Genomic DNA, 16,845 nt, shown 5'->3' on the forward strand with positions numbered 1-16,845 from the left:
GATTTTGTTTCGATTGAACATGTTTAAAGTATACAAATCAAACACATTTTGCGTTTAAATTATACAAATCAAACACATTTTGCACTGATCAAAAATATCTTAAGCGCATGCAAACGCTCCTTATGTGAAATAATTAGCTAATTAAAGCGTTGATTACACGGGAACAAGTTTTTTTCGCTAACTCTTTTGAAAAGCATCTTCAAACTTCTTCTTAGGTTCATCTCTCACACCATATGTGTTACATGTCTGTATAAGCTCTTTACGTGAAATAATTAGCCAATTAAAATGTTGATTTCTTTTGGAGAGTTTTTCAAACTTCTTCTTAGGTTCATCTTTAACACCAAAATATGATAGCACATTGTATACGGTTAAAATTGGTCCCATTCGATTTTATTATTTGACCGAGACCAAAAGTTTACATCGAAGGGCGACTCCGAAGTGGATCGGATCGAGGCACGAAGACAAGGTGTCGAGGTCAGGATACGAGGCACCTGTCAAGATCGAGGCCGACAACAATCGAGACCAAACAAGACAGACATCGGGCAATACCGAAAATAGCGTAGTAACAGAAAAGCGAGATATCCGCGACTGATCGAAGATCATGACGAAAATCTCGGAACAGATCGAATCAAGAGCGGTTGTTTAGTTAATCATGGGATTTTCCTCTGTAATTAGAAGTGTACCATATTTAGAATTCTTCTACTATATAAAGGGGAGTTCTAACCATTTGTAGGGAGAGAACTGATACAAAAGATATATAATTTTCTTTCTTGCTCACGCTCTTGTTCTTCAGCTTATCGTATTTGTATTATCCTTGCATCAACCAGTTCGAGAGTGCTCCAACTCAATGGCTGAGTTCTATTCAAACACTGGTTTGGTTTGCCTTATAGTTCAATTCTGACTTTAATCTTTATATCTATCAATCAGTATTAAGTGAAATCACGTATCCTTAAATTCACATTATAAATTTAATTATTATCCAATTTTGAGGGTAAATAGTTTGGCGCCCACCGTAGGGCTAAGGATAATAGTGATTAGTTAATATTGATTCCGATAACACATACTACTTTACGCTTGTTCTTGTAAGTGTTTTTATTTTCAGGGAAAAACATGTCAAACTCACAAACAACACCCGCACATGGTGACAACTGTCACGACCTAAATTTTTCCTCCGTATAACGTCGTGACGGCACCTAGTCTCTACGACTAGGTAAGCCTACCATTCGCGGAATAATAAAATGAAAACATAATTTTAACACCTAACCGTTCAAAAATACACAGCAAATCCCAAAATCCGGAACATCGTGAATCACAAACTACAGAAGAAAAAATCTAGTGTCTTTATATATTAGAATCTAACAAGGAAAATACAGAAGATAATGGACATGAGAAAGAGTAGAAGGGGACTTCGAGGTCTGCGGACGCGACAGATATACCTTGAAGTCTCCAAAGCTGTCCCGCTCACTGATAGTGCAGCTGATAAGGTGCACCTAGATCTGCACACGAAAAAAAATATGTGGAGAGAGTAGCATGAGTACACCACAATCGGTACGCAGTAAGTACCAAGCCTAACCTCGGTCGAGTAGTGACAAGGTCAGATCAGGGCCCTACTGACAAATATATAATAAAAACAATATAGAGTGTAATACCGCAATAAAATAAAGGCTGAAATTTAACAACAATGAAATCATAGAAGGTAACAGCTCAGTACACAGAAATCACAACATGGGATCTCCCGAGATACCGTCTCGTAGTCCCAAACGTAAATGTACATGGGGATCTCGCGGAATACCGTTCTGTAGTCCCAAAGTAAATATGCAGTACATGGGAATCTTCCGAAATACCATTCCGTAGTCCCAAAGTAAATATGCAGTACATGTGGATCTCCCGGAATATCGTTCTGTAGTCCCAAAGTAAATATGCAGTACAAGGGGATCTCCCGGAATATCGTTCCGTAGTCCCAAAGTAAATATGAAGCGCGAATGATAGAAATACAACTACATCACGAAATTCTTACAATTTAGACTAAGTACCAGTCAGGGAAGAAGCGGAAAATTCACTAAGCATGCTGCACAGAATTCACATAAACAATTAAGACACGTAGACATGTTGTATTAGACTAAATATGATAGCTACACATATTGGAATAAATCAATTAAGAATGAAAATAGATTAGTACTCATTAAAATGGTATAACTCAAAATAACAGGAAAACAAGTTATTGTTCAGTAAGAAAAATCGGGTTTTACCACAACTAGCCTGTGTACGTACTCGTCACCTCACGTACACGGCGCTCACATATCACAATAGTTCCAAATCTTAAGGGGATCCCCCCTCTCTTCCTCTCCCCCTCCCACAAAGTTAGGCAAGCCACTAACCTCGAACCAAGCTCAATCAATCGGTCACAATGCCTTTTCTACGAATATTCGGCTCCGAATGACCCAAATCTAGCCAAAAGCAATTACATATCATAAATACAACAATAATAAACTCTTCTAATTAACGAAATCAACAATTTAACGAAAATTCCGAAATTAACTCAAAAATCACCCGCGGGACCCATGTCTCGGAATTGGGTACACTACTAGAAATTCGCAAAAAACCGACCAAAAATACCGACCAACGTTGGTCGGTTATGGCAAATTACCGACCAAAACGCGACCTTTACGGTGTGGACGGTATTTTGATGGTCGGAACGGCTTACCGACCAAAGTTGGTCGGAAATTACCGACCAGCTTTGGTCGGTATATTAAAACGACCATCTGACAAGTTTAATTACTTACCGACCAACTTTGGTCGGAAACATATTTTATTAATTTAATTTTACCGACCAAAGTTGGTCGGATTATCTTTTTTTATTAATTATTAAAATTAAAAAAAACCGACCAACTTTGGTCGGTAATTGAAAATATATATTTTTTAAAACTAATTAAAATTAAACATTACCGACCAACTATGGTCGGTAATCTCAACAATGCAAGCAAAATACCGACCAAAGTTGGACGGTAGTCTTGAATTCTGGGAATTCAACGTTCATTAACCGACCAACTTTGGTCGGTATTTTGGAATAAATTTTTTTTTTTTTATTAAAAATCGACCAACGTTGGTCGGTTTTTCTAGGATTAATTTTAGCATAAAATGCCTGTTTTGGCAGCTAAACCACCTGCCAGCATACAATACAACAACACAACAACACAACAACAACAACAAAAACACAACAACAACAACAACACAACAACAACAACAACACAACAACAATAATAACAATAACAACAACAACAAAACAACAACAACAACAAAAACAAAAACACAACAACAACAACAACAACAACAACAACACAACAACAACAACAACAACACAACAACAACAACAACAACAACAACACAACAACAACAATACAACAACAACAACAACAACAACAACAACAACAACAACAACAACACAACAACAACAACCAAAACATTCAATAAATACTTTAAAACTAACAAATTAAAGTTCAATTGAACATAAAAATCCAAAACCAAGTTAAAACTAATTACAACTAGTTCAAAACTGATTCTATTTGTCTAGTTCAAAGTATATAAAAGTCAAGGGGTATTTTGTACAACATCATCATCACCGTCTGATGAACTTTCATCTACAAGACGATATAGAGAATGGTCTTGTGGAAGACGGGAAGCACGATCACGGGGAGGACAGGAGGAACGATCACGAGCAGGGCGGGAGGAACGATCACGTAGAGGTCGACCCTCTGGAGATGACTCACGAGATCGGGGCAACAGAAAAGCTCCACTAGATAGGAGAGTTCTGATCTGAGCTTGCATGCCAAGGAATTGAGCATCTCTAAGCCTTTCTCTTTCCTTGGCCGCTTCTAGCTCTGATGTGAGCTTTGTCACTGTCTCCCGCATAGCGGAGAGGCTCTCCCTATTAAGTTGCTCGCCATGCGAGGAAGTCCCTATTCCTCGCATTCCACACTTATAGCGATGGAAGTTTTTAGTAGGAAGCCCGTATACCTTCCCCATTTTGGACCGCCAACAGACTCCAACCATATTCTTTCAGCATCCTCGTCCGAAGGTTGGGTTGGCTCACCCGATTCACCAGCTGGATGACTACGGATGAATTCCTCTACGTTACTTTGGTAGCGACCCTATATTATTTTAAATTAAATGAGTATTTCAAGTTGTTTATAAAAGTAAATTATAATACTTAAATAAATTTGAAAGCTTACATATGCAGTCGAGGCCCGGTCCTCGACCCACCTATCTTGATCCCCCTCTTTCTTCTTCTTCACAATATGTGTCTCCTTGAATAGCTCATCATGACTCATTGGATGCCCATACTTCTTTTCCTGAAAACAAATTAATTTAGTTAATAAACAGAATAGATATACTTAGAAAAGTAAAATAATTTAAGCAATTACGTACCAATCTTCTTTTTATTGTCCCTAGGCTGATCGCACCTCCAGTGTGCAAGGAGCCTCCCTTCTCGGATGCACGAGCTTTCTTTCCTTTTTCGCTCCTCTCTAAGAACTCTGCGGTAAGCCATTGCCTTTGTAAATCATTCCACAAATTCTCAAGTAACCAGCCAGGCCTCTTGTTCTTCTTTCTAGCATTCGAGAAAGCATCCGCCAATCTCTTGCGAGCTTTATGATGAAAATTTGTAGCCACTTCCGCGCTATAGCGGTCTTCCCATACACACTTGCTCTGTATTTCAAAAGTTAAATATTAGATGGAAACGTCATAAATATAAATTATTAAACTGTTTAAAAGAACATTTATACCTTACATTGATTGAAAATTTGCTCCTTCAGTGAGAATGGGCAATCAGTCCAAGTCGCATAAGGGCCATCATAAAGCTTTCTGATGGCATTGGTGATTATCCTCGTAGTTTTATTACCCGGCCTGAACCTGTAATTTAACAACAAAAATACATTAATATCTTAGTAAAAATGTTACAAATCAATAGACGCAAAAATAATGAATAACACTTACCCATCACCCTCAGGGACTATGATGATCCTGCCATATCGATCATAATGCACTACCTCGTCATCACCATCCGAAGCATGTGTATCAGATACATGTGAAGACGGTGTAGGCAGGTCAGAGCTAATGCCTCCCAGGCGAAGGCCTGCAATAGATGGAGTCGATGATGAAGATGGTTGCGATCCCTGTGACTGCGACATAGCTGGATGCGACCCAAGTGGATGTGATACCGATGGCTGTGACCCGAGTGGCTGTGACCCGAGTGGCTGTGACATGGGTGGATGCGATCCATGTGGCTGTGATATGTAGGGATGTGATCCATGTGGATGTGATGCAGATGGCTGTGAGGCAGCTGGACTGTATGTCGGACGTATAGTCCTGTGACCCTGTGATGGAAGACTGGGTGTCTGAATGAAGGTGTACGGCTCGTGATGCTGTGGCAGCTCAGTATAGCCGTGTGGTGGAGGATAAGACATAGGCATCTCTGAAAAAGGTGGACAAGAGGGAGTATTATTTTCTACCCTCCTCTTTCCCTTCCTACCCTTTTCTCGACCCCGAGAACTAGTAGGGTCATTGTTACCTTGACCCTTGCCTGCCATCTGCATAATATAATACACATTTAGATTGAAACATATAAGAAACTAGCTATAAAACGAGAGTGCTTTAAAAAACCAACTTTTTAATCCTCATCGACGTATTGTTCCTCGTCCGAGAATTCTTCGTCCTCACTTGTTTGAGCTTCATCAGTTGATTCCTCGTCCTCATTTTCTATAATTGTTACTTCATTTATATCAACTTCTTCCAATATGCGTTCAGGATGTTCCAAATCATTTTCTAACTGATCGTCCACTATTTGGTGAATATTGGAGATATCGTTTTGATATGCAACATCTAACACATTCTCGACTTCCACCCTACCTACAGGCTTAGTTTTTATTACAACCCACCAATCGGACTTATTCCGCCGCAATGGATAAGGAGCATAATACACTTGCCTAACGTTATGTGCAATTATGAAAGGATCATAGCGATCATACTCCCTCGTATGATTAACCTCAATTATGTTGTATTGGTTGTGTACTCTTGTACCTCTTGTTGGATTTGGGTCAAACCACTTGCATCTAAAGAGTATCAATTTCTTATATGGCCAACCTGTATATTCTAGTTGTAATATTTCTTTGACCACACCATAATAATCAATATCTCCAACTTGGTTGCCATCACCACCTAGAACCCACACCCCGCTGTTGTTGCTATTTTTATTTTTAGAGCAATCCTCTGTATGAAACTTATAACCATTCACTACGTACTTAGACATTGTTGTGACCTGAAGCCCAGGTCCCCAAGATATATCTTTCAAAAATTGATTTACACCATTATTTGGATTATTTACCTACATAGAGTTAAAAAAAGTCATAAGTTAGCACAACTTATGAATCAATTTTTATACATTCACTACATATATATATATATATATATATATATATATATATATATATATATATATATATATATATATATATATATAGTACACACTTACAAACTGTTTGAACCACGTATCAAATCTCGTATATACAGCATCATAGCCAAATTGACCCACGAAGTGACTGTGACATATCAAATATTTTTAGTAGTTGCATCAATATGTAGTCACAGTAAATTTTACATTTTGATAACTAATAAATCAATACTTACTTGAGAAATGGTACAACTTCGGGACAATTTAGCAACACATGAAGTGTAGCTGACTTGTACTCCATATCACTCAAACTTCTCTTTCTAACATCCTTAGAACATCGGCCTGGTTGATTGAATATGGACATTGGTGGATATAATGGATCATTCACACATTCGACCGTGTGCCTATTGGGCCTATTCCTAGAACATGGCACGTTACTCTCAAAATAATAAGAACAAAAATATGCAGTTTCCTTTGCAAGATAGGCTTCGCATATAGATCCTTCAATCTTATTCCTCTGCTTAACAAATTGTTTGCATTTGCCAATTGTCCTACATAATCTCATGTTAGCCAATAACATTCAAATAAAATAGAATAGTACATCAAACTTATAATATTACCTCTCAAAGGGATACATCCATCTGCATTGAACAGGCCCTCCAAGTCGTGCCTCGTGTACAAGGTGTATTGGAAGGTGTTCCATCACATCAAAGAAACCACATGGGAATATTTTTTCCATCTTACTTAGAAATTACAGGGATGTTCTGGTCCATCCGAAGTAGGTTTTCTTCCCTTAATGTGGTAGAACACAAGTCTTTGAAAAACAAACTAATCTCTGTGATGGGTTTCCAGATTCTTTCAGGCAAACCACAAAATGCAATAGGCACTAAGGTCTCCATGAAAACATGGCAGTCATGACTTTTCAAATGGCTCAACTTCCCTACCTCCATATCTACTTTTTTTCCAAGATTCGACGCATAACCCTCAGGCATCTTTAATTTCGTAACCCAATCACAAATTTGTCGTCTTTCCTCCAAAGTGAATGTGTAACTTGCTTTGGGCTTGAACACCTTACCATTGTTTGCTGTCTGCAAGTATAATTCAGGCCGCCTGCAATATTCTTGTAAGTCCATTCTAGCCTTCGGGTTATCTTTTGTCTTACCTTTAACATCCATCACTGTGTTGAACAAATTATCAAAATAATTCTTCTCAATATGCATGACATCAAGGTTGTGTCGGAGAAGATTATCCTTCCAATAAGGCAACTCCCAAAATATACTCTGTTTCGTCCAATTATGATTAACACCATATCCGGGGAATCTATAAGGTGGAGCCTCAGTAACTTTACTGAAGTTCTGGACCCTCTCCCAAATTTCCTCACCTGAAAGTATCGGAGGTGGAGAATCATATTCCACTTTATTCTTTTTGAATGCATTTTTCATCCTTCTAAACTCATGATCATCAGGCAAGAATTGACGGTGACAATCAAACCATGATTGCTTTCGGCCATGTTTCAAAGTGAACGTTTTACTATTTTCCATGCAGTAAGGACAAGCTAGCTTCCCGGCAGTCATCCACCCAGACAACATTCCATACGCAGGAAAATCATTAATAGTCCACATTAAATTAGCACGCATATTAAAATTCTGCTTGGTTGATATGTCATATGTTTCAACACCATCATACCACAATTGTTTTAGCTCATCAATCAAAGGTTGCAAATATACATCAATCAAACTTTTCGGATTACGTGGACCGGGGATAATACAATTTAAGAATATATATGGACTAGTCATACACAACTCAGGTGGTAGATTATAAGGTGTAAGAAAGACAGGCCAACATGAATATGGTGTCGCAGATATAGAAAAAGGCGTGAAGCCATCGGCACACAGACCTAACCGAATGTTCCTTGGTTCACTAGCAAAATCTGGATATGTCCTATCAAAGTGCTTCCAAGCTTCTCCATCTGAAGGATGACACATAACACCAGGTGGTCTTCTATTTTCAAAATGCCATCTCATATGAGGAGCAGAACTCATCGACGCATATAACCTCTTTAACCTAGGTATAAGAGGTAAATAATGCATTGCCTTGACAGCGACCATATTCCCGCTGGAAAGCCTCTTGAAACGAGGCTTTTCGCAAAATTTACAACTGTCTAAAGTTGCATCATCTTTATAATATAACATGCAACCATCTTCACAACAATCAATTCTCATTGATGAAAGTCCTAACTTAGAAACCAATCTCTTTGCCTTATAGAAATCACTAGGTAAGTTGATATTAGGGTCAACTAGTTCACTCATAAGGTCAATGAAACAGTCCATGGCTGCTTGAGAAATATTCCAATTAGATTTGATACTTAGTAATCTAACTGCAACAGACAACTCAGAGTGCGGACTTCCTTCACGTAGTGGACGACTAGCTTCCTCTAACTGTTCATAAAAACGTTTTGCGTCATCATTAGGAGTTTGTTCAACATTTTCATTGGGCTCACCCCCAAAAGCATCCGCAACCATATCCTGAATTCTAGAATCAAAATTTGTATTCTCCACCGACCTACTACTTTCACCAATAACCATGTTATGAAATATCTCACGGCTACCATCGATCTCTCCATGATTAGTCCACACAAAGTAATTCTCTATAAACCCCTTCCTATAAAGATGAAGCTTAACTTCCTCCGATTTTTTAAACTTCATACAATCGCACCTGACACAAGGGCACCTAATTACTCCTTCACTTTGGTATGGTGGAAGTGACATTGCATGTCTAATAAAGTCATCAACCCCTTCTACAAAATCCTCCCGCAATCCCCGCCGATTAGGATAATTTCTATTGTACATCCAAGTACGATGTTCCATCTATACAAATAAAATAAGAACAAATTAATTTATTCTACAATTATAAATTAATTATATCTTTTTTAGTTAATTCAAGATAATTATTTTTTTTTAATTACACCAATTTATATCCTAAAAGTTCAATTCATATCCAAAAGGTCCAATTCATATCTTAAAAGTTCAAATCATATCCTAAAAGTTCAATTCACAAGAACAAATCCTAAAAACTAAAATTTCAATTCATATCCTACGAGTTTAAACATAAACTAACTAAACTAAAGAAATTCAACTCATACCCTAAAAGTTCGATTCACAAGAACAAATTAATTTATTCTACAATTATAAATTAATTATATCTTTTTTAGTTAATTCAAGATAATTATTTTTTTCTAATTACACCAATTTATATCCTAAAAGTTCAATTCATATCCAAAAGGTCCAATTCATATCTTAAAAGTTCAAATCATATCCTAAAAGTTCAATTCACAAGAACAAATCCTAAAAACTAAAATTTCAATTCATATCCTACGAGTTTAAACATAAACTAACTAAACTAAAGAAATTTAACCCATACCCTAAAAGTTCGATTCACAAGAACAAATTAATTTATTCTATAATTATAAATTAATTATATCTTTTTTAGTTAATTCAAGATAATTATTTTTTTCTAATTACACCAATTTATATCCTAAAAGTTCAATTCATATCCAAAAGGTCCAATTCATATCTTAAAAGTTTAAATCATATCCTAAAAGTTCAATTCACAAGAACAAATCCTAAAAACTAAAATTTCAATTCATATCCTACGAGTTTAAACATAAACTAACTAAACTAAAGAAATTCAACCCATACCCTAAACTAAACTAATTCATAAATAATTGACTAATTAACAAAACTAATTAGTTAATAAAATTAATTAACAAAACTAATTAAAACAAGACCTAAACCCTAATCCTCAATAAAATGCAATGTTCAAATAATTAAAACACTAATCAATTGAAACTAATTCATAACTAATTAATAAAACCTGAAAATAATAAATAAATGGGTTGTAATTCAAACCTAGAATTTGTAGGAGATGGAGAAGGAGATCGAGGGGCGGCAGTGGCAGTGGCAGAGGCGACGGCGACGACGCGGCAACGGCTGGACGGCGAGGGGAGGCCTGGACGGTGAGGGGGAGGGGCTGGGAGAAGGAGAGAAGGGAAGGAAGAAGAGGGAAAATTTTTAGAGAAATGGGGGTTTCCCCCGTTTTTCACTTCTCTGATTTTAGAATTACCGACCAAAGTTGGTCGGTAATTTTGGTCGGTACATTAAGTGCTGACCGTTTGACCAAAAACCGACCAACTTTGGTCGATTTTTTTTAAAAAAAATTAAAATCTTTAACCGACCAACGTTGGTCGGTAATTTTAAATATAAATTCTTAAATATTATAAAATATTTAAGAATAATAAAATAATTATTAAAATTTAAAAAATTGGATCCAAATTACCGACCAACGTTGGTCGGTAATCCAAAATTTTCTTGTCTGACCAGCTATTGACCAATTTACCGACCAACGTTGGTCGGTATTTTGTTTAAAAAAATGTAAATGTTTTTTTTCCCAGTTTGCGTCCAACCTGAACGGTTTTTGGTCGCATTTTTGACCGACCAACGTTGGTCGGAAATAGTTGGTCGGTTTTTAGCAGATTTTTAGTAGTGGTAAAAGTCATAAAATACGAAAGCTCGTTCACTCACGAGTCTAACCATATCAAATTTACTAAAAATTCGACCACAAAACCCCTTCAAAACTCGAAATCTTTGTTGAAGAAGTTCTTCCAAATTTTTCCCAATTTCAACCCCAAAAATCCGAAATTAAAGAGGAAATTAATGATAGATTAGTGGGATATAACCATAAAGGAGTTAAGAATCATTAACCAATCGATATCTCTGAAAATCACTCAAAATCTCGTCCAAATTCGAGCTCCCTATCTCAAGTTTTTTGGTAAAATGGAAAAACCCCCGTTTTTGGAAACTTTAACACTGCCCAGCGATTCCTTAATCGCGATCGCGGAAATAGCCTCGCGATCGCGAAGAACAACTTTACTGCCCCAGAAATTACTCTACGCGATCGCGTAAAACACCACGCGAACGCGATGCTCTGGCTCCCCTATTCACGCGATCGCGAACATCCGTACGCGTTCGCGATGAGCAAAGCGCGTGGTCCAACTTTGGTACACTTAACCCTTCGCGATCGTGACCCTGTCTCTGCGTTCGTGAAGCACCACCTCACATCACTATGCGTTCGCATACCAATGTCCGCGAACGCGAAGAACAATTCCATCCTCTACCAGCTAAGCCTACGCGATCGCGGATCACCCCACGCGACCGCGTATAAGGAAACCAGAACTCAGGCACCAGAAAACTTTAGCTACCTCCTAAGTCCAAAAATTGATCCGTTGGGCGTCTGAAACTCACCCGAGGCCCCCGAGACCTCAACCAAACATACCAACCAATCCTAAAACACCATACGAATTTAGTCGAGCTCTTAAATCACATCAAATAATGCTAAAATCACGAATCACCCTCCAATTCAAACTTAAAGAACTTGAAACTTCAAAATTTCACAACCGATGCTGAAACCTATCAAATCACGTCCGATTGACCTCAAATTTTACGCACAAGTCATAATCAATATTACGAACCTACTCTAACTTCCGGAATCGGAAAACGACCCCGATATAAAAAATTCTACTACTGGCCCCAAAACTCCAAAAATTCGACTTTCGCCATTTCAAGCCTAAATGAGCTACAGACCTCCAAAACACAATCCGGACACGCCCCTAAACCCAAAATTACCTAACGGAGCTAACGAAACCGAAAAATTCCATTTCGAAGTCATTTTCGCACAGTTCCGACTATGGTCCAAATCCTAAGGCTTAAGCTCTCATTTAGGAACTAAGTGTCCCAAAACACTCCGAAACTCTAAACCAATCATCCCGGCAAGTCACAATAGAAGAAATAGATATGGGGAAAGCAGTTAATAGGGGTTCAGGGCTCTAACTCTCAAAATGACCGACCGAATCGTTACATCCTCCCCCTCTTAAAATAATCGTTCGTCCTCGAACGAGCATAGAGACATACCTGAAGTGGTGAAAAGATGAGGATAACGGCTGCGCATATCCTGCTCGATCTCCCAAGTCGCCTCCTCGACCGGCTGTCCCCTCCAATGAACCTTTACGAAAGCAATGTTCTTTGATCTTATCTTTCTCACATGCCTGTCTAAAATAGCTACTGGCTCCTCAACATAAGATAGATCCTTGTCTAATTGAACTGAGTTGAAATCCAACACATGGGACGGATCATCGTGATACTTCCAGAGCATAGAAACATAGGATACCGGATGAACTCCTGTTAGACTAGGAGGCAAGACAAGCTCATAAGCAACCTCCCCAACTCGACGCAACACCTCAAATGGACTAATAAACCTTGGGCTCAGTTTGCCCTTCTTTCCAAACCTCATAACGCCCTTCATAGGCGAAACCCGGAGCAAGATTCACTCTCTAACCATGAATGCCATATCGCGAACCTTCCGGTCCACATAACTCTTCTGTCTGGACTGGGCTGTGCGAAGTCTATCCTGAATCACCTTCACTTTTTCCAAGGCATCCTGAACCAAGTCCGTACCCAATAATCTGGCCTCGCCGGGTTCGAACCAACCCACTGAGGACCGACACCGCCTACCGTACAGAGCCTCATACGGTGCCATATGAATGCTGGACTGATAACTGTTATTATAAGCAAACTCCGCAAGTGGCAAGAACTGGTCCCAAGCACCCCTAAAATCTATCACACACGTACGGAGCATATCCTCTAATATCTGAATAGTGCACTCGGACTGCTCGTCCGTCTAAGGGTGAAATGTTGTGCTCAACTCAACCCGAATACCCAACTCATGTTGTACAGCTCTCCAGAACCGTGATGTAAACTGCGTACCCTGGCCAGATATAATAGATACTGGTACGCCATGTAGCATGACGATATCACGGATGTAGATTCGAGCTAGCTGCTCGGAAGAATAGGTAGTCAACACAAGAATGAAATGAGCTGACTTGGTAATCTTGTCCACAATTACCCAAACTGCATCAAACTTCCGCTGAGTCTGTGGGAGACCAACAACGAAGTCTATAGTGATCCGCTCCCATTTTCACTCCGGAATCTCTATCTTCTGAAGTAACCCACCCGGTCGCTGATGCTCATACTTCACCTGCTGGCAATTTAGACATCTAGCCGCATACTCTACTATGTCCTTCTTCATCCCCCTCCACCAATAATGCTGCCTCAGGTCCTGATACATCTTCGCGGCACCCGGATGAATGGAGTACCACGAGCTGTGAGCCTCCTGAAGAATCAACTCACGCAAACCATCTACATTGGGAACACATAGCCTGCCCTGCATCCTCAATGCACCATCATCTCCAATAGTGACCTCCTTAGTATCGCCGTGCTGGACCGTGTCCTTAAGGACAAGCAGATGGGGGTCATCATATTGACGCTCCCTGATACGATCATAAAGAGAAGACCAAGAGACCACACAAGCCAATACTCGACTCGGCTCAGAAATATCCAATCTCACAAACTGGCTGGCAAAGGCCTGAACATCCAATGCCAATGGCCTCTCTGCTGCTGGTAGATATGCCTAACTTACGTCAGCGGAGGTGGTAGATATGCCTAACTCAAAGCATCGGCCACCACATTGTCCTTCCCAGGGTAGTACAAAATAGTGATATCATAATCCATATGTAGCTCCAACCACCTCCGCTGACGTAAGTTAAGATCCTTCTGCTTAAAAAGATGCTGCAAACTCCGAATGGCCCAAGTCTAGCCAAAAGCAATTACATATCATAAATACAACAATAATAGACTCTTCTAATTAACGAAATCAACAATTTAACAAAAATTCCGAAATTAACTAAAAAATCGCCCATGAGACCCACATCTCGAAATCGGGTAAAAATCATGAAATACAAAAGCCCGTTCACTCACGAGTCTAACCATATCAAATTTACTAAAACTCTGACCACAAAAACCCTTCAAAACTCAAAATCTTTGTTGAAGAAGTTCTTCCAATTGTTTCCCAATTTCAACCCCAAAAATCCGAAATTAAAGAGGAAATTAATGATAGATTAGTGGGATATAACCATAAAGGAGCTAAGAATCGTTACCCAATCAATATCTCTGAAAATCCCTCAAAATCGCGTCCAAATCCGAGCTCCCTATCTCAAGTTTTTTGGTAAAACGGCAAAACCTCCGTTTTTGGAAACTTTAACACTGCCGAACGATTCCTTAATCGCGATGGCGGAAATAGCCTCGCGACCGTGAAGAACAACTTTGCTGCCCCAGAAATTACTCTACGTGATTGCGTAAAACACTACACGAATGCGATGCTCTGGCTCCCCTACTCACGCGATCGCGAACATCCGTATGCGTTCGCGATGAGCAAAGCGCGTGGTCACCCCACGAGTTCGCATGCCCTTGTCTGCGAATGTGAAGATCAATTTCATCCTCTGCCCAACTAAGCCTACGCGATCGCGGATCACCCCATGCGATCGCGTATAAGGAAACCAGAACTCAGACACCAGAAAACTTCAGCAACCTCCTAAGTCTAAAAATCGATTCGTTGGGCGTCCGAAACTCACCCGAGGCCCCCGGGACCTCGACCAAACATACCAACCAATTCTAAAACACCATACGAACTTAGTCGAGCTCTCAAATCACATCAAACAATGCTAAAATCATGAATCACCCTCCAATTCAAACTTAAAGAACTTAAAAACTTTAAAATTCCACAACCGATGCCGAAACCTATCAAATCATGTCCAATTGACCTCAAATTTTGCGCATAAGTGATAATCAATATTACGGACCTACTCCAACTTCCGGAATCGAAAAATGACCCCGATATAAAAAATTCCACTACCGGCCCCAAAACTCCAAAAATTCGACTTTTGCCATTTCAAGCCTAAATGAGCTACGGACCTCCAAAATACAATCCGGACACGCCCATAAATCCAAAATTACCTAACGGAGCTAACAGAACCGACGTAATTCCATTCCGGAGTCGTCTTCACACAGATCCGACTACAGTCCAAATTCTAAGGCTTAAGCTCTTATTTAGGGACTAAGTTTCCCAAAACACACCGAAACTCAAAACCAATCATCCCGACAAGTCACAATAGCAGAAATAGATATGGGGAAAGCAGTTATTAGGGGTTCGGGGCTCTAACTCTCAAAACGACCGACCGGGTCGTTACAACAACGGTCTCAGATTTCACTAGGAGAACGACAATATAGCCGCCCCAGGAATCAAGGTGCCTTAGGATGATATCGAGGGAGTACCAATTGCAAATCCCATCAATGTCAGTTCACATATCGCCCTAAATACAAATTTGGGCGTTGATCCCGAAGGTAGAATACACAGGGAAGGTCGATCTGGTGGTCGAGGTACGTAAGGCAGAGAAGATAGTAGAGTCAGCCTCCAATTGATATTTGAAATGTTATAGGCTCAACAAGCCGCTAAAGAGCAACTACAAAATCAACATCAAGCGCCGAGTGGGGTAGAACCAGAGGTCGTCCACAGGACCGAGCTAGTGCCGGAAAGGTCAAATGCCAATGAATCGGTGACTGACCCCATGATTATGAAAATACTCGAGGAGTTCGCTAAACGAATTGAAATGGGAGAAAAGAGAATAGAGGAAAATGACAAGAAAGTAAAGACATATAACTCTCAGGTTGACCAAATACCGGGGGCACCACCAATTTTAAAAGGTATAGACTTGAAGAAGGTTGTACAGAAGCCGTTTCCCCCAAGTGAGTCTCTGAAGCCCATTCCGAAGAAATTTCGCATGCCGAAAATACCCATTCCAAGTGACTATGTCACCTCTTATACATGTGCGATAAAAGGAAATGATTTAGAAGATGATGAGATCGAATCGGATCTACTAAAGAAATTTAGAGAAACTTTATCGAAGGGGGCACTGATATGGTATCACAATCTGCCACCTAATTCCATCGATTCCTTCGCCATGCTTGCAAACTCTTTCGTAAAGGCACACGCCGAAGCAATAAAAATTGCGACCAGGAAGTCAGACCTCTTCAAGGTAAAGCAGAGAGACAACGAAATATTGAGGGATTTCGTATCTTGGTTCCAGATGGAACGCATGGAACTACCACCAGTCACAGACGATTGGGTTGTTCAAGCTTTTACTCAAGGTTTGAACGATCGGAGTTCGGTGGCCTCACGACAGCTAAAGCAGAATTTAATTAAATACCCAGCGGTAACCTGGGCCAATGTACATAATCGATACAAGTCAAAAATTAGGGTCGAGGATAATCAATTAGGGACCTCTTCCGGCTCCGCTTATCCAATCAAGCCCGTTGGAAGAACTCATAGAGATATCGATAGAGAACCTTGGTTGAACAAAGACCGATATCAACCATACAATGCAGATAGAAGAAATGGCGACCCAGGACGCAATCCCATCCGAAATGATTGAAGGAACAATCGAGGACAGAGCT

This window comes from Nicotiana tomentosiformis, chromosome 7, assembly GCF_000390325.3.
Source record: "Nicotiana tomentosiformis chromosome 7, ASM39032v3, whole genome shotgun sequence".
NCBI lineage: Eukaryota > Viridiplantae > Streptophyta > Magnoliopsida > Solanales > Solanaceae > Nicotiana > Nicotiana tomentosiformis.